This window comes from Argopecten irradians, chromosome 12 (assembly GCF_041381155.1).
Source record: "Argopecten irradians isolate NY chromosome 12, Ai_NY, whole genome shotgun sequence".
Lineage (NCBI taxonomy): Eukaryota > Metazoa > Mollusca > Bivalvia > Pectinida > Pectinidae > Argopecten > Argopecten irradians.
In genome coordinates this window covers 2,052,659-2,073,258 of record NC_091145.1, presented here as the reverse complement: position 1 = coordinate 2,073,258, position 20,600 = coordinate 2,052,659, and the positions used below count along the sequence as shown (strand labels likewise).

The following is a 20,600-nucleotide window of genomic DNA, read 5'->3' as shown; positions in this document are numbered from 1 at the left end:
TTTGTAATCATAACTCTATAAATACTCCATAGAGAGTTTTTGTAATCATAACTCCATATAGACTCCATATAGAGTTTTTGTTATCATAACTCTATAAAAACTCCATAGAGAGTTTTTGTAATCATAACTCCATATAGACCCCATATAGAGTTTTTGTAATCATAACTCAATAAATACCCCATATAGAGTTTTTGTAATCATAACTCCATATAGACTCCATATAGAGTTTTTTGTAATCATAACTCCATAAATCTTTCATAGAGAGTTTTTGTAATCATAACTCTATAAAGACCCCATATAGAGTTTAGTAATCATAACTCTATAAAGACCCCATATATAGTTTTTGTAATCATAACTCCAAAAAGACTCCATAGAGAGTTTTTGTAATCATAACTCCATAAATACTCCATATATAGTTTTTGTAATCATAACTCTATAAAGACCCCATATATAGTTTTTGTAATCATAACTCTATAAAGACCCCATATATAGTTTTTGTAATCATAACTCCATAAATACTCCATAGAGAGTTTTTGTAATCATAACTCTATAAAGACCCCATATATAGTTTTTGTAATCATAACTCCATAAATACTCCATAAATAGTTTTTGTAATCATAACTCCATAAATACTCCATAGAAAGTTTTTGTAATCATAACTCCATAAATACTCCATAGAGAGTTTTTGTAATCATAACTCTATAAAGACCCCATATATAGTTTTTGTAATCATAACTCCATAAATACTCCATAGAGAGTTTTTGTAATCATAACTCTATAAAGACACCATATATAGTTTTTGTAATCATAACTCCATAAATACTCCATAGAGAGTTTTTGTAATCATAACTCCAAAAAGACCCCATATAGAGTTTTTGTAATCATAACTCCAAAAAGACCCCATATATAGTTTTTGTAATCATAACTCCATATAGACCCCATATAGAGTTTTTGTAATCATAACTCCATAAATACTCCATATATAGTTTTTGTAATCATAACTCCAAAAAGACCCCATATAGAGTTTTTGTAATCATAACTCCATATAGACTCCATATAGAGTTTTGTAATCATAACTCCATATAGACCCCATATAGAGTTTAGTAATCATAACTCTATAAAGACCCCATATATAGTTTTTGTAATCATAACTCCAAAAAGACTCCATAGAGAGTTTTTGTAATCATAACTCCATAAATACTCCATATATAGTTTTTGTAATCATAACTCTATAAAGACCCCATATATAGTTTTTGTAATCATAACTCTATAAAGACCCCATATATAGTTTTTGTAATCATAACTCCATAAATACTCCATAGAGAGTTTTTGTAATCATAACTCTATAAAGACCCCATATATAGTTTTCGTAATCATAACTCCATAACTCCATAAATTTTGTAATCATAACTCCATAAATACTCCATAGAGTTTTTGTAATCATAACTCTATAATAGTTTTTTACATAACTCCATAAATCTCATAGAGAGTTTTTGTAATCATAACTCTAAAAGACTCCCATAACTCATATAGACTCCATTAGAGTTTTTGTAATCATAACTCCAAAAAGACCCCATATATAGTTTTTGTAATCATAACTCCATATAGACCCCATATAGAGTTTTTGTAATCATAACTCCATAAATACTCCATATATAGTTTTTGTAATCATAACTCCGTAAAAATTCCTTATAGAGTTTTTGTAATCATAACTCTATATAGACTCCATATAGAGTTTTGTAATCATAACTCCATATAGACTCCATATAGAGTTTTTGTAATCATAACTCCGTAAAAACTCCATATATAGTTTTTGTAATCATAACTCCATATAGACTCCATATAGAGCTTTTGTCATCATACTTACTTACAAAGTGAATGAATGAATTATAAATTTAAAACCGGTACTATTACTACACTTTGCCACCAAAATAGTTTACAACCAAACACCTTTGTCTGATTAAATAATGGCAAGGAGAAGGAACACATAGTATCTCATTAGCTTATCACATAATACAATATGATAATCATACGCAATGGTCGATTATCCGTAAGGTTATCACAGGTTTTGGAAATATTTCAATCATGGTATTATTTTCGAATTCCTCCGCAACCCTTTTCCCTAAACGTCTAGTAAATTCATAAAGCATATATGAGTATATTCCGGAGCTGTGGAGCATTATATCCTGCACCTGAAATAATGGAAACATTTATTGAATGAACGCATAACACATGTGATGTATTTGTTTAATTTTCTTTTTAAAACGTACCTTTATTATTCATTACATAATTATATTATTGATAGTCTTTTAAATGATCTTTGTTTGATCGCTTCGATAATTCGGTTTATTCATTGTATGAACATTAAGCAAATTAATATAGAAAGTGTATTTATTAAGGCCTATCTGTTTATCAAAGTTTTGTGCATGAAATATTGGTTTGTATCCTAAATACTTCTATTTTTTTCGCGATGCGTAATGTCTCTAAATAAAAGTGAATATAATTTTAAATCATACATACGGCTCAATCTTATATGTTTCTGAATCGAAGAGGTAAGTAGCCTAATGCAAATGCTATCCCCAATCCAACGCTTCCGGCAATCAGAATTCCAATTATTCCACCAAAGCTACAACAAACAACATGATTATAATTAAAACACTTTACGCATCTATCGGCAAAGTTACAACAAGCAATATCATTTTATTACACAATCCGCCTGATATCATGTGATTTCGCACGTGTACTATTTTTGCATATATATGTCACTAGTGTAATGTGACCTGGAGCGATTTTCTTAGGATAGAAATTTGTTTTGATGTATAATTAATGGAAGTGTGGGTTGTTGTTGTTATGTGATAGAAAGTATCTTAAACGTGTATTCATTTCATTTAAGATTTTATAAAACGCGTCTCGAATATCTAATTAAGATAAAATAAAAACTCTTCTTTTTATACTCGTTTCATAAAACATATGAAATGAACACTCATTTAAGATCCCATATCTAATAAATATACCAAAGAAAGATAACCAAACAACATTATTATCAAGTGTACAGCAGTGGAATGAAACGACTCAGTTATTATCACGTGTAAAATTTAAAAGAATACGATCCAGTCGTTGATACATACTAAATCCGAATAAACTACAATATTTGATATCAACGGTCATGCTAACGACATATATGTAAAATGTTACTTATATATACATTGAGTTGCAATGAAGTTAACTTTTAAAATGTAGACATTTCGCTGGATTATCCAAAAAAAATTTACATGAAAATAATAATGACACATATTTGAATCGACGTATGCGTGTACCTACCTACACGATCACGGGATACTTGGTTAATGAAACAACTGACTCTTCAGCTCAATTTTGAGCTTCTTAATAACAAAATTTAATACCGAATAAGTGGTTGCATTATATATCCGTTCCAATAAACTCGGGTAAATTACAATTATTTATGTCAATATACCTGAAAAATACTTGTACCCAAAATTCAACAGAAATTCACATGAAAAATACCGAGCTGAACACTTGGTAAATTCCATGAGTTTCAGGTTTAATTAACCATAACATATCTTCATTTGAATTGAAATCAAATCTTTCACTACAAATTTGTGGAAAATTCAGTGATTTTAGTTTGACTTGTCCTGCATTGAATTTGATTTTTTTCATGTGAACTTTTTAGATAAAATTGACATAAGTATACACGAAAACAGTAAGATAAACATTGAGGCAAGAGCAGTCCACTTAATTATTCTGACGGAAGCGTTGTTATATACATGTATATATATTACACTGACGTATTTTAGATCAAGTCAATGACCTTTTATGGATTTTACAATATTAATGTTATACACTGTACATGATTGCAGTTTGTCTGGGAAAAATTGCCAGGCCAGGTTGGATGCACATTTTCGAGATCCCACGTTATCATCGAAAATAACTATTGATACCATTAATTAGCCGTTATACTTAGTGCTTGCTGATCCCGTAGATCCACCGCCGTAGTAAGAAGGTCTGTAGTTTGAACCTCCCCCTCCTCTACCTCCTCGGCGACACTCAGCACCTAAAATTAAAAATATAGAGGAATCCTCATTTATGTACGACGGTAAAATAAATTATAATTTTGTTGGTTAATAATGCCACGTATCTTAAACAAGTTTATCAGCTCTGTGTGAAATCATCCCCTTCCATCGACCCCAACACCTTTTGATCTCTGTTTCCCTTCCATTGATAAAACCGCATTCTCGTAAGTTTATAAAGAGGAACAATCCCTTTACAGTTGATTAATTTAAGATATTCTAAACGTAACTACAGCCCCTAAAATGGCCCGAGACACGGATCCCCGATTTTCAATATTTATTGGTTTTTAGACTATAAACTATATTTACATCTGAATTGTGGAAATTTGACAAGGTACGTGCCTTCCAAAATTTTATTTGCTTCGTCAAATATTCATATTGAAAAGGATAACTAATAGATAAAAAGTAGCCAAAATGGTACAGATAAGAAAGGCATGTTCGAAAATCCAACAAGTTCAATAAATATGCGTCAATGATTGAATAATGAAAGCGATGCTACTATGTTTGAGTATGATCCATGTAAATGTAGTGACAAGTCATTGCAGAACCTTAGATGTGATCGTTGCGTGAATGATATCACTTTCGGAATTTGCAATGAGACCGCGAGACTTTCGCCATGACAGTGTATGGTAATTTACTTTCCGAACATCCATACATTACATTATAGTAAATATGACTAATTTGACACTATTTTCATTTAACAACGTGCTGACTTTAATACATGGTAACTTTAGCAGATAATAGCTGGTTTCAGCGATTGTTTGTTTGTTTTTGTGTATCCGCTACCACTTCCGCTAACATACACATGCTCTTATTCAACGTTGTAAACTGACCCCGGACAAATTTTAACACAGGTCCATTTTCAACGTTACACCGAAATTACACCATTTAAAAGTATATCTGGCTCATTAAATAATATCGTTGAAAATTAAGAAACGATGTTAACATCCATGTATTGATTATTGTTAAACGTCATATTATACATTTTAACAAAATGCTGAACCTACCCGCCAGAAGGACGATCATCAAAACAACTAGGAAGCAAAGCTTATTCGTGGCCATGATGTCAGTAGTATTCCTGGGATGTCGTTGTATTGGACAAGGTAATTTTAAAATTTCCGAAACGCAGAAACTAGACTACGATCTCCTAACCCAAATACACAAGGTATATATTACAAATATGTACCCTGCTACCGTCCTCCTAATTCACTTTGTTCTCTCAAGCATGTCCTTTGGAATATAAATATATGGCAGTGTATGTGTACCGAGGTAAACCACGACGAATTACATAGGTTATAATTAGAGCATGTCTAGGTATGTGTTTTGTTGTTTAATCCCCCACTGTTGTGATACAATGTACTGTGGTAGGTGCTATCGTACCGATAAGTTATAATACAACGTTTTCAAAACATCTCCAATATTAACATATCAATGTATTGGCAATAACTGCTGGAGATATTGGGTGGTTAAAACATAATGATTTGATTGCATCACGTTATCATTCATCGTTAAAATGTATCTACATGGTATGATTTGTTTATAATGTCTCCACTTCACATATTTTCATACCTGTATATACGAAATTATCAAGTCATTTATATAACATGTGGAATAATTAGCATAAGTGAAGTAAATACTTGCGTATTTATAATTGATCTTCTATTAATTTATAACACATTCGAAAATATTTAATGCATGATAGAATAATAATCATTTCTCCGACAGTAGAATCATGTACATGTAGGTTTAAAATGAGTTCCCAAAATTGAATTAAAAAGGACTCATGAGATCAACGATAAATGTTTAATACATATATAAGAAAAAAATAAATGTTAAACATATAAAGATACATTTGTTTAATTAATGGAATGTTGAAAAGGTTTCTATATTGTTCACGGATCAACGAACATTCCTAGTAATACAAGACTCATACATATGTGGGTATATTCTACCCGAGGGTCACAAAATGTTGTAAAACCCGAGGCTTGCCGACGGTTTTACAACATTTTCCCGAGGGTAGAATATCCCTATCCTTCATATCCACGTATGAAAGAGTATTTTTCTCTCATACCTCGACGTTTATTGCAATTTTATTACTTGATGTTCCACCATTTTGAAATCAATTAAAAAGAAAACGGGACTGTAAGTCAATTCTCCATATATGAAAATTGAGTGATATTTTCAACTCAATTCCTGTTGTTTCTATCTTTTAAAGTAAATCCATCATAGTTTCTGGAAAAAAAATGTTAAAATTTTCCCTAAAAATAGTAATGTTGTTAACGCTGTGACGTCATGAGGCTTTATTGCATGGGTAGGCATGCGATACGGCTTCATGCGACATGAATGTATTGCCCTAGATCAGCCAGTTTACACGTGTAGGTATGAGATAAATTGATATAGTGGTTAAGTGATAATTATATTTGTAAATGTATCAATATACATGTGATTCATAATCGCTATACTGAAGACATATATTTATATGGACAGTTACTACATTAAGGTACAATATATTTTTCAAAATTACATACAAATCTATAGTTTTAATGCTATTGTGATACATTAAGACACGATGATACACAAGGGACATTATAGTACCGCCTTTGTACAACAAGAGACCCATGGGTCTTAACGGTCACCTGATATTTGATACAAATTAGTTGTTTAATTTACTGATGTCTTTTGTTCATGAATTAGGAACATATATATCTAATAGGTCTACATAAAAACAACATTAAGGTTGGTGCATATTTACTCCACATTACTGTGTTCACAAGGTTCAATAATTATTATTGCAAAGGGCAATAACTCCTTAAATAAGTTGAGTCGAATCAAGCTTATTTTCAAACTTGGTTGCGATTTTTCCAATGATAGTCTACATGGAAAATTTAATCAAGCTCAGTGCAAATTTACTCAAGTTTTCATGTTCACAAGATTCAATAATTATAATTGCAAAGCGCAATAACGACCGTAAGTTACGATCTAATCAAGTCGATTTTCGAAATTGTCCGATATCTTTCCAATCTTAGTCTAAATACAAAGTTTCATGAAGCTGAGTGCATATTTATTCAATTTATCGTATTCACAAGGTCCAATAATAATTATTAGTGCAAAGGGCAATAACTCCGTAACTTATCGTCGGATCAAGCTGATTTTTGAACTTTTTCGGGATATTTCTAATGTTTAGTCTACATACAAAAATTCATTAAGCTCGGTTCATATTTACTCAAGTTATCATGTTCACAAGGTTCAATCATTATTATTGCAAAGGGCAATAATTTCGTAAGTTTCAATCGAATCATTCTGATTTTCAAACTCCTTTGAGATCGTTTCAATGTTAGTCTACCTAACAGTTTCATTAAGCTTAGTTTATATTTACTAAAGTAATTGCGTTCACAATGTCCGATAATAATTATTAGTGCAAAGGGCAATAACTCCATAAATTACAGTCAAATCATGCTGATTTTCGAACTTGTCCGAGATCTTTCCAATGTGAGTCTACATACAAAGTTTTATTAAGCTTGGTTTAATTTTACTCAAGTAATGCGTTCACAATGTTCAATAGTTATTATTAGTGCAAAGGGCAATAACTCCGTAAATTACTGTCGAATCATGCTGATTTTCGAACTCGTCCGAGATCTTTCCAAAGTTAGTCTAAATACAAAGTTTCATTAGTTTGGTTTATATTTACTAAAGTTATCGCGTTCACAAGGTCCAATAATAATTATTAGTGCAAAGGGCAATAACTCCGTAAATTACTGCCATGCTGATTTTCGAGCTCGTCCGAAATCTTTCAAATGTCATACGACGCACGACGCACGACGAAGGACAAAAGAATATCGCAATAGGCCACCATGAACAATGGTCAGGTTTCCTAAAAAGTTCTTAGATTAAAATAGATCACCCAAGACCGATACTTCTTCACTAGGCATTGTTCTTCACTCCAGCTTACACGTAAATATAGACATTTAGCACAAGTCTATATTTACATATGCCCCTATATAGTCAACGGGAGGGGAGTTGCGTTCAAATTAGCGTAAACGCAATGACGTATGAATACAAACGCAGTGCAGGTTCGGACTACTTCTAGTTCACGCTTCGATAAGATTTTGTGTCATAAGTTGACGGATTTTAAAATAACAATGAAGAGTTTTTATTAGATCCAATTAAATATGTATTTGACATCAAAACAAAACATGTGTTCAAGCATTGTAACGGTAATAAACTACAAAATGAATCGCTGGTCGGGGCTACAACCGGGGGGCTTTCCTCAGGAATGTTCGGGGAATCCCATAGTTACGTCAGATGTACATGTGTGTACGGTCACTCATCTCACCTAAATATACAGAACATCTGATTGTCGGTGAACAATTCTGGGAGCGTCTAAGCGAACAATAGGTTAACAGATCATATACAGGTTTCCAGAAAAAAACCCATTACAGGTAGCCTATCCGAAACAGTATCATCAGCTTAAATGGCCCCGTCTTTGCATTCAAAATAGGCCTACACACACGCAAACACTTGTCTATCCTCCGTACAATAAAATAAAAATCATGACTATGAAGAATTTAGTGTATATCGCGTTCTTAGACCGATACATACATGACAAACATTCAGCAGCTCAACGGTCATACCATCAATAGGCTTTATCACAGTCACTTTCCTCGGTTGAAAATCAAATATGGCGGCTCGCTCCACTTCGGACCGCATCACTACCCTGACAACGATACATACCGGTAGTCGTTCCGCCTTGGTTATCTCAATTTTTATTCGAAATGGACATCATTAATATATATTATCAAATTGAAAAAAAAAATATATGTTGAAAATAATTGAAAGGTGTCATTGTTGTATTTCAAACCCAACTGCAGCTATAACATTCAACAATCGGAACTATATCTTCGGTCATCCTGACTACCGTAGTTACTCAACTTAGCAACCATCACCGTTTTAAATTTTACGTAAAAGTAGATTTATTTATGTAAATATATAGATTGAACAGTGTTTTGATTGCGTTAAAGGTGGTATGAACGCAATGGGATACAGACATTTTCTACATGTAGCGCTAACGCGCTACATTGAATATGTCTGTATCCCATTGCGTTCATACCACCTTTAACGCAATCAAAACACTGTTCAATCTCTATTTGATTGCAAATCGAAGCAAGCAACATATTTCTTTCACGATATTTACACGTTCAGCAAGCTGGATTCCTTATCAGAACAGCAGCAGAAACGCTCAATTGCCAAGTCTCAGCAAACGCACCCCGAATCCAATGAGCAAACTGGCGCTCACCATTCCAACCATAGCTCCAGGGTGTCTGCAAAACAGAATCATATGTCATGCACTGTTATTATTTATATTAGGACAATGTGTTTATGTTGATAGATCTACCTGTCAATTTCATACGTAGAAAGTAACGTAAGTAATCAATACCAAGACAGAAAATTCATATTTGCTTATTTATCCCTCCACGAAATCCTCAATGCTACATGTATACACGTATATATTGACGCACAAACAAACTACTGTATGGGTTCTGTAATTCGCGGGAATTCACTTCGCTATATTCACGGCCAAGCTAGCACCCGCGAAATTAGAATACCGCGAATAAAATAAAAAGAATGATATGTTAGAAATCCTGTATTACTTCTATTAGAAATTGACAAATAGGAGAATATTAAAGTGGAGATAGCAAAACTTTCTTCTCGCGAAATTAAATAACTATACAGAATAGTGAACTCAGAACTGTACTTTTACATGACCACTCACATACAGTATAGTAAACTCAGAACTGTACTTTTACATGACCACTCACATACAGTATAGTAACTGAGAACTGCACTTTTACATGACCACTCACATACAGTATAGTGAACTTAGAACTGTATGTTTACATGACCACTCACATACAGTATAGTAAACTTAGAACTGTACTTTTACATGACCACTCACATACAGTATAGTAAACTTAGAACTGTATGTTTACATGACCACTCACATACAGTATAGTAAACTTAGAACTGTATGTTTACATGACCACTCACATACAGTATAGTAAACTTAGAATTATATTTTTACATGACCACTTACATACAGTATAGTGAATTTGAACTGATTTTTTACATGACCACTCACATACAGTAAAGTGAACTCAGAACTGTACTTTTACATGACCACTCACATACAGTATAGTGAACTTAGAACTGCACTTTTAAATGACCACTCACATACAGTATAGTGAACTCAGAACTGTACTTTTACATGACCACTCACATACTGTATATTGAACTTAAAACTGATTTTTTACATGACCACTCACATACAGTATAGTAAACTTAGAACTGTATGTTTACATGACCACTCACATACAGTATAGTAAACTTAGAACTGTATTTTTACATGACCACTCACATACAGTATAGTAAACTTAGAACTGTATGTTTACATGACCACTCACATACAGTATAGTAAACTTAGAACTGTATGTTTACATGACCACTCACATACAGTATATTGAACTTAAAACTGTATTTTTACATGACCACTCACATACAGTATAGTAAACTTAGAACTGTATGTTTACATGACCACTCACATACAGTATATTGAACTTAGAACTGTATTTTTACATGACCACTCACATACAGTATAGTAAACTTAGAACTGTATTTTTACATGACCACTCACATACAGTATAGTAAACTTAGAACTGTATTTTTACATGACCACTCACATACAGTATAGTAAACTTAGAACTGTATTTTTACATGACCACTCACATACAGTATAGTAAACTTAGAACTGTATTTTTACATGACCACTCACATACAGTATAGTAAACTTAGAACTGTATGTTTACATGACCACTCACATACAGTATAGTAAACTTAGAACTGTATGTTTACATGACCACTCACATTCAACAGTGAAATAGTCATTTAATTAAAGTTTTTATCAAATCCAATTTACTCAGTTTATGTGCCATATCAAGTCGGAAAATTTGACCTGTTGTTTTTATACTTCAGAAATATATTGAAACCCATCGTTTTGATGAAATTAAACCATTAAATTTCACAGATAACTATGTCTAATACCCTGTAATTGTTAGTGACAATACAACAGGTTAAAATATTGATATCACTGTATATTGGTTTTTGCCAAATTAAGACTTTCCATTGTAAATTAATTAGCGAATTAATTAATTCTCAAAATTATGCTCACTTTTGCTGCATAATACATTACAAATTCTTTTTAATTACAAACAATATCTCACATCTGACTTTATCGACGATTTAATTATAAGTCTGTAATGTTTACGTTGGATGAAAACCCTTTTCTTGGCACTAAACTGACCAATATAAAATGAAAATATTTTTTTATTTCACGCGTATTCGTATGGATTTTTGAGATTCTGCCATTAAGTAAGAAGACTGCTTACAACATAATAGATGACCCTGCACCGGAACGAGGAGGAGACATGCCTCTTTTTACACCAGCCCTGAATGAAACTCTGGCATCGCTGCCTGTTAGACAAAGAACAAATAAGATAAAACTTCAATCACCATGTATTTACGAAAGGATGAATACAATCAAACCATATTAAAATTCAATTTCTATTTCTAATAGAATTGCAGGGCTTACAATGGCCATTCGTATTGAGTACAATCATGTACTACATTTAATTAGGATATCTATCCAACAGTTGTCTTTATCCTGTAATGCTAGCAATAAGATTCTTATCTTGATTATCATCCGTTGCTTTTCAGAATTGCTCATTTCTATAATTATGATTAAAATGGTGATATCATATCTTAACTACATTGGTCGCTATGTTTTGTAAGTTAGCATTCGCTGTCAACTTGTGAGCTAATTATCTAATTATCTCCTGACACGAAGCCAATTTAAAATGTGTTGTGAACTCTTCAGCACTACAGTACATGTATTGTAAGCCCTTTATTAACTAGACATGTTTTGTTTTAATGAAAATAATTTAAACCAAACATTTAAATTGGACTTGATGTTACTAAATGATACTAATCAGGTGATACGAGATAGAGATGTGCTTTTGATATTAATACAGATCTAAAGATTATACTTACCAATAACGAGCATAGACGTCACCAATACCAAGCAAATAAAAACACTTCCCTTATTCATACTTGTGCTGCAATGGAAACAGGCGCACCACTCTGATCAGCAAGCAGGCTTAAGAGAAAAAGACTAAATGCCTTAACGAAGTGGTCGTGCCACTTTTATAATCTAATTATGATGTGATCATGAATGACTCCTCTGATTCTGGGAATTGGAAATTTTAGTTATATTTGGAACCATGCTAAAAACCAAGTTAAATAAAGAAAATTTCATAGTGGTTAAATATAATATATATTTATTAAAATATGGATTTGTAATTAGACAATTAATTTAAACTACAAATCAGGGTGCATGCCTATTATCTATTATCGTGACGATTTTATTATCGTAATTCAAATTTTTTATGAAAATATTCAAAAAATCTGAAAATATATACACAAAATGATTTAATGCAAACCCTATGAGTTGTAAAATCACGATATTATGCTGTTCACGTTACCAGGCTCTAACAGTCATAAGAAAAGGACCTACATGTTAATACATTACTTTTGAGTCGAATTCCGGATGAGTCGAATTATTTTCGTTGGTCCGTTTAATTTCGAAATAACGAGTTTCGACTTTACAAAGCAATGCAGAAACATCCGTATTCAGTAGTAAAGGAAAACTCGGGGAGATCATCGTCTATGGCTATAAAGCATATTTAAAATTTAGAATAATTTATTTATGTTTACAATATTTTTTCAGTTTGCTTTTTGCGCAGTTGTTGGGAAGATGTCAAAATATATAAGATCGTTGTAATCAACTTGATAATGTTGTTACTCGTTTAAGTGATAGATATGAATGGTAAGCTAACAACTGGCTATCGAACTCATTTACCATTAGTAACAATTGGTTACAAATGACCTTTAACACCACATATGATTTGTCCTGTAATACTACTCAGATGATGTTTAATATTTAAGCATTAAACTGTCGGTCTATGAAATCTATAGTCTATATAGATGCCAGAGCTTTGCAGACAATCTTCATAATGCACGCTATATAGATCATATATTACATATGAAGATAGTTTAATACTTCTATTGTCATTATTAGTTCATCTTGGGGGTATCTACATTATAATTGTTTATGTTTGAGCAGGAAAACCTTTCATTAACGACGATATAACTCCACATGATGGAACAGCCACGGTGATCAGGTGACGTTACCACGTCAACATTAGTGACGTCATGATTTTGAGTGTCAGTTACACCCTCATAGACTTCACTTTGGCTTGGTTGGTTTATATAGTAGAAGAGGCTATCAGAGAGTTAGATTTAGTATGCAAACAAATAAAAATCATATAATAATTATATATTTATGAGATAAAATATATGGGGTTGTATGCTTTTTTTAGGAATTTGTTTTGAAAATAAGAATGGCTACATTTGCATTACGATGACACTTAACTTCTAACTTCTTATTCAACACTCACTTTGCTTTCCATTTTGTTATTATTGTTTTTGGAACTATAGGCCTTCATAACTAATAGGTTATCATGAAACACTCTTAACTTATAATCTCACAGGTAATTCATTCACGAGTAATTTTTGGAGAAAATACTGCTTTCAGATTATTTTTATTTTGTTGTCAAATGTTCATGAATTTAACATATGGAAACTTCCGTACGTTTTGTCAAGAAGTAAAGATGACGTAAGAAAATGTTGAAGTTGAACTTTGGAATTTAATGATGATAACTTTGACTTGACGGATGGCCATTCTGGAGTGTCCAAAATATAGCCGATGTGTTCCGTACAAAGTCGGAGACCTAACTGACTTACAAATAAAATATTTCATGCTTAAATAATGTACATACAATAAAATTACAGAATTATGATTGACAGATATCGCTCATTGGCAGATTAATCAGCCGTGGTCAGTGTCCTTTAGGCAATTAGGATGGCCGTGACATTAATCCGGTTACGTAATAGAATGGAACTTAAAATCTTTCAGAAAAGGTATCAAAGTAAATTGCCAGAGGATATACACAGTTATCACACATATGGGGTTTTATCTCAAATGTCACAAACGTAAATATGATCAAGAATATAACCTTAGGAATGTCAAATTACACACAATAGTATTAACTGATAATTGATGTTAAAATTTAGCAACTATTAACGCAAGTTCAAAGCACTTTAAAATTTATCACAAAATTCTTTGTGATAAATTCATTTTGAATTAACGCATATTCATCGTTGTCCACTGTTTATTTAGTACTGTTTATATTACCCAAGGACGTTGTCAGGAGGAAGACAACACATATAAATAGTTCCAGCTAATCCAATCTTAATAGGAAATCCGTTATGTATGAAGACAACACAGCGATTTGCCTACATTTTTTTTTATCAAATTGGGACACACTCATTATTTTCTTTTCACGATGAATGAAATTTTATGACGTTATTTGTATAGCTCTATATAATATCTAAGACCATTAAGATATCATATCTATGTCTTCACGCATATTTAACACCCCTAGTACCGTCTTCTATTGTTTATTAGTATTTAAATATAGTGTCGAGCAATGTGTTACAGGCGGCTATATCTAGTGTACCGGTATTTACTAAAAAAAAATATTTTAAGTGCTTATTTAATTACTGATAGAAACCGTTTTACTAAAATGAAAGTCCTTCATTATAATCATTGTTTTTGTTATCAAAAACGTGGAATATAGAAAAAAATAAAAATCAAAGTGCCAAGGCCACTCATAGATGCTGTGAACGAACAACTTAAACAAAGGAATAAAGAAATTGGTTTTGCATTTAGATATTGAATTTAGTAGTGTACAAGTGTACAGTGTTAAATTATGGAGTTAAACAAAATATATTTACGGTATATCGTATTTATTTTATGATATGTAAAGTTGATTAAAGAACAATAAGTTGAATAACTCATTTTCCTGAAGTAAATTTTATATTAAAATTTTTAAATTATTTCTGAAATAACGATTTCAACACCAATAAAATTGGTCAGAATCTGAGTATCATTTTTTTAAGATTCTTTATTAATTACTAAAATTATCAATTTCATCAATATCTCTTCAAACATTTAAGAGTATTTTCGAAAAAAATATAACATTAGAAATACATGTATTACCATTTCCGGGTATGTTTTGGTTCCCTTTCTAAAAAAAATAACATGGGTTGCTTTGACGACTTTTGACTAATAAATTACGGCCAGATACTTTTGCCAAATAAAAAGTACATTATTTCGTTACTTATAACACTCAGATTTATTTTAAATTCACAAGAACGCTAGTCGTTAACATAAAAAACTTCATGTAATGCATCAGACTTAAGCAAGTCTTCGAAAGACGCAGTAACTGGTTGGCGACATATTATCGCGAAGAACATATTATCGTGATTTTTGCTTTGCCGACTTTTGAATAATAAGAAATCATGGCCAGATTTTTAAGCCAAATAAAACGTACATTATTTGGTTTACTTATAACACTCAGATTTCTTTTTAATTTATAAGAACGATAACGTCAAGAAAACTTGATGCAATGCATCGGACTTTAGCAAGTCTTCGTAAGGCTACCGTACTTTAAACGACAATACACACTTTTAGTTGCTCGTACATATATAGATCTATATTATCATTATATTTTGTAAGTTTATGTTGATAAATTTTGTACTTTTCCCTTTCAATATAACGCAGTTGTCGATAAACAAAAGGCACAACTCCCAGTGACCTTTTAACTTTTACTGCGCAATGATATCACCAGATATAGTTCGTCAATGCAACCGAATTAAAACAAAACTCTATAACCGTTATAAGAACTTTCTTTTGCAATTATTTTCCTAACGTTTCATTACATAAATCGATCAGTAGCATGAATTACGTAAAATTGAAATAGACATACACAATCCAAAATCGACCGAAATCTGCCGCGGAGGAAAGCGTTGTTCGTGATTTTTGTGAATGCTGTTTCACAGCATCAAAAAAAATAAGATAGAAAAACAATAAACTCAATGACAACTTAAGAAACGTGGCAACCGTTATTGAATCTATTAAAATTTTAAAAATATGACAGCCTGGTTCTAGTTAAGCTATTGAACTGGAAACGGGCAACTTGCTACATTGAAAATAATGTATAATCTGTTTTGTTTGCTATTCTGTTATCATCAAGTACAGCTGTCTATAAGCTCTGATAGTCAATCCTCCATTTAGTACATAGATGAAGGTCGCCTTTGGGTGTTGTTACCGTGAATTGTAAATTACTGCCAAATAACTATTAGATTGTAGTAGATAAATCTAACAATCCTAATGCAGTAATGAAATTACAGTTATATTTCAGAAAGTGAGGTGGAAACTTTTTTTATTTTTCATGAATGCGAAGCACGAGTGAAAAACATCAAAGTTTCCACCTCACGATAAAAAATATTACTGGTATTTAATAAGAAGCAAGGGATATTCTATTTATTGCATTTGTTTCTCGCTTCCATTAACAGAAGACAATCACTACTATTTCCGCCAAAGGTTATTCCGCCTTTGTTATTTGCCCTTGCGATTATTATGTCGTATTTTTGTGAGAATAAGGTCATATTGCGACGCAAAAATATGAAGCACAAATTAATGAGGTAATAATCAAAATAATATTTTCACTGTTATGATACATTCCGATTGGTCAAAGCGAGTTAAAAATATCAAAAAATTGATAATTTCACTGGAGAGAAGTATATCGCGTTTATGTTCACCGTGATATTTCACCATGAAAAATGTAATAAATCGTACTAAGCTTTTAAACACTGAAGCGTCCTCACGGCACATATGGAACCTATGTTCTGTAAAAGTACATATTTTAGTGGTAACATTATTTTTCTAGTACCATTTAGTGTTTTCGCGCGAATACATTGCTGAAATAAGATTCCGCTAATATTGTTTACTGTTCGAATACATAACTACAATGTACGGCAAACATGTTACAAACAATCAACAAAAATGATACAGTTTACAAGTATTTTATCAAAGACTTAAATCAACAAAAATTATAAAATTTCCAAAAACCTGAGACGTATTCAGAAGCATACGTAGTTATTTTGAGCTTTTGTGTCAAGCCAATATATACTGATACTTTTCATATAGATAGAATAAAATGTCTTTTGTGATTAAATTTGAAAATGCTTTGGTCCGGAAAAGGGATGATTCTGTAACCGTTTATAAAAAAGTCCCAGGTTGAGGTGGTAGCTAGGTTAGTGGAGGTTGGTGTGATCAGGAGGTGGCTGACACGGTAAAACAGCTAAGTGGAGGTTGGTGTGATCAGGAGGTGGCTGACACGGTAAAACAGCTAAGTGGAGGTTGGTGTGATCAGGAGGTGGCTGACACGGTAAAACAGCTAAGTGGAGGTTGGTGTGATCAGGAGGTGGCTGACATGGCAAAACAGCTAAGTGGAGTTTGGTGTGATCAGGAGGTGGCTGACACGGTAAAACAGCTAAGTGCAGGTTGGTGTGATCAGGAGGTGGCTGACACGGTAAAACAGCTAAGTGCAGGTTGGTGTGATCTGACGGAGGTGGCTGACATGGTAAAACAGCTAAGTGCAGGTTGGTGTGATCAGGAGGTGGCTGACATGGTAAAACAGCTAAGTGGAGGTTGGTGTGATCAGGAGGTGGCTGACATGGTAAAACAGCTAAGTGGAGGTTGGTGTGATCAGGAGGTGGCTGACATGGTAAAACAGCTAAGTGGAGGTTGGTGTGATCAGAAGGTGGCTGACATGGTAAAACAGCTAAGTGGAGGTTGGTGTGATCAGGAGGTGGCTGACACGGTAAAACAGCTAAGGTGGCTGACATGGTAAAACAGCTAAGTGGAGGTTGGTGTGATCAGGAGGTGGCTGACATGGTAAAACAGCTAAGTGGAGGTTGGTGTGATCAGGAGGTGGCTGACACGGTAAAACAGCTAAGTGGAGGTTGGTGTGATCAGGAGGTGGCTGACACGGTAAAACAGCTAAGTGGAGGTTGGTGTGATCAGGAGGTGGCTGACATGGTAAAACAGCTAAGTGGAGGTTGGTGTGATCAGGAGGTGGCTGACATGGTAAAACAGCTAAGTGGAGGTTGGTGTGATCAGGAGGTGGCTGACACGGTAAAACAGCTAAGTGCAGGTTGGTGTGATATGGAGGTGGCTGACACGGTAAAACAGCTAAGTGGAGGTTGGTGTGATCAGGAGGTGGCTGACACGGTAAAACAGCTAAGTGGAGGTTGGTGTGATCAGGAGGTGGCTGACACGGTAAAACAGCTAAGGTGGCTGACATGGTAAAACAGCTAAGTGGAGGTTGGTGTGATCAGGAGGTGGCTGACACGGTAAAACAGCTAAGTGGAGGTTGGTGTGATCAGGAGGTGGCTGACACGGTAAAACAGCTAAGTGGAGGTTGGTGTGATCAGGAGGTGGCTGACACGGTAAAACAGCTAAGTGGAGGTTGGTGTGATCAGGAGGTGGCTGACACGGTAAAACAGCTAAGTGGAGGTTGGTGTGATCAGGAGGTGGCTGACACGGTAAAACAGCTAAGTGGAGGTTGGTGTGATCAGGAGGTGGCTGACACGGTAAAACAGCTAAGTGGAGGTTGGTGTGATCAGGAGGTGGCTGACACGGTAAAACAGCTAAGTGGAGGTTGGTGTGATCAGGAGGTGGCTGACACGGTAAAACAGCTAAGTGGAGGTTGGTGTGATCAGGAGGTGGCTGACACGGTAAAACAGCTAAGTGGAGTAACGTGCTGTCAAGCCTATCAGTAGGGCGACGCTCACCACCCCAAAGGTTTTGACAGGAGCCCTACGAAAAACAAAAAAATTATATCGTACGGGATTTGTACAGGTATTCTGAAAGTGATATGGGAACAACATTTTCCCTACTGACACAATGATATTTTATTACAAAAACAATAGATTTGGAAGCTCAAGGAGGCCTCTCAGTTATACTTAAAGTAGATTTTCCAATCTTGTTATAGAATATTTCATCTTTTAATGGATTGTCTTCTCGTTTAAAAATGTTCCTGTATTTTAAAATTTCTGTTGCAAAGAGACACACACATATGAAGCATTTTGCTTGCTACATGACATATCGTAACGATCTAAGCACAATACATACGTATGTTTATTTTCATCCTCGATACTCAAGGGGTTCCGATTACTTACGATCTCTACACCCCTGGACTATCTCATAGCGAAATTGAAGGCAGCTCAGCGAAAAAATATTTGACCAATCACAGGCCAGCAAAGATTTCCTTTGAAGACTACAGAGAGAGCGACGCCTAACATCAAAGCCACACATGACAATCACAGTGTACCGTTATACGGCTCTTTTGATGTACATCAAATGACTACATTACCTGTTCTGTACTGTTGCCTCCAGTTTTACTATGAGATACATGTAGTCCAGGGGTGTAGAGATCGTAAGTGATCGGAACCCCTGGAGTATCGAGGATGGTTAATTTACGACATCAAACAGACTATGTATCAAGATGAAGCACACAGTCGTTTATATGAGTTAAGTTACACTTCACTAGATAGGTGTATGTCGAAGTTCAGCAGACTTCACTAGATAGGTGTATGTCGAAGTTCAGCAGACTTCACTAGATAGGTGTATGTCGAAGTTCAGCAGACTTCACTAGATAGGTGTATGTCGAAGTTCAGCAGACTTCACTAGATAGGTGTATGTCGAAGTTCAGCAGACTTCACTAGATAGGTGTATGTCGAAGTTCAGCAGACTAAAGAGACAATTATTCTTAACACTATTATGTTTATGTTATAAATTGAGAGAGGGCTTTGTGTTACGAAATTTAACATAATAAATTACTTACACGTTGAATGACGCAGGTCCGGCATTAGAAGGACCATCTTTTTTAGGAGGCGGTTTGGCATCACTATCTGTAAGAAAAACCCCACATATTTCACATAGTATATTGAAATAACCATGAATTGAAGCTTAGCAACGTGCTTAGACATTGTCGACTTTATTCAATCTCTAAATAAAGCAAGCTTAACTTATTGCCGAATTATGAATAACAAAATTATTCAGCAGGTTTTTGCCCAATTTAGTCCAATACAAAACAAATTGTCCTCATTTCCTTCCTGTCCAATTTTGAATAACACACAAAGTGAAATTCGTCTTATTAGGTAGTCGAATAGATATTAGCAATAATGAAATCAATAACATTGGTTTGTCAAGAATTAAGTTAAAAGTCACTTACCTGCACACACAACAGAGCCACCACAACAAGTACACAGAGTATGGTTTTCATTGGTGCTGTAGTCAAGCTAGTCCAATAATAAGTGAACTGGGGTTGACCATGGCAGTTTTTATAAAGCCTGATGACGTCAGTGTGTCGTCAGAACTACATATTCCAGGAACTGGGAATTATCAACTTATTTGGAACATAATGAAAGATA

The 20,600-nt window shown here is 33.8% G+C and overlaps 2 long non-coding RNA genes across 3 annotated transcripts; both read right to left on the bottom strand.

Annotated features, from left to right (window-relative positions):
* Positions 1-1,546: 1,546 nt before the first annotated feature.
* On the bottom strand, positions 1,547-12,362 carry LOC138336466 (uncharacterized). 2 transcript variants are annotated; one of them, XR_011210434.1, is made up of 6 exons: positions 12,189-12,362; positions 11,528-11,612; positions 9,280-9,406; positions 3,979-4,072; positions 2,521-2,626; positions 1,547-2,192 (listed from the first exon to the last, which is right to left on the bottom strand). It is a non-coding gene; the product is annotated as an uncharacterized lncRNA (long non-coding RNA). The 2 variants fall into 2 exon arrangements; XR_011210433.1 differs by lacking the exons at positions 9,280-9,406; positions 11,528-11,612; positions 12,189-12,362 and adding an exon at positions 5,096-5,755.
* Positions 12,363-17,170: 4,808 nt separating this feature from the next.
* On the bottom strand, positions 17,171-20,081 carry LOC138304722 (uncharacterized). Its single transcript, XR_011205630.1, has 2 exons — positions 20,012-20,081; positions 17,171-18,984 (listed from the first exon to the last, which is right to left on the bottom strand). It is a non-coding gene; the product is annotated as an uncharacterized lncRNA (long non-coding RNA).
* Positions 20,082-20,600: the final 519 nt, after the last annotated feature.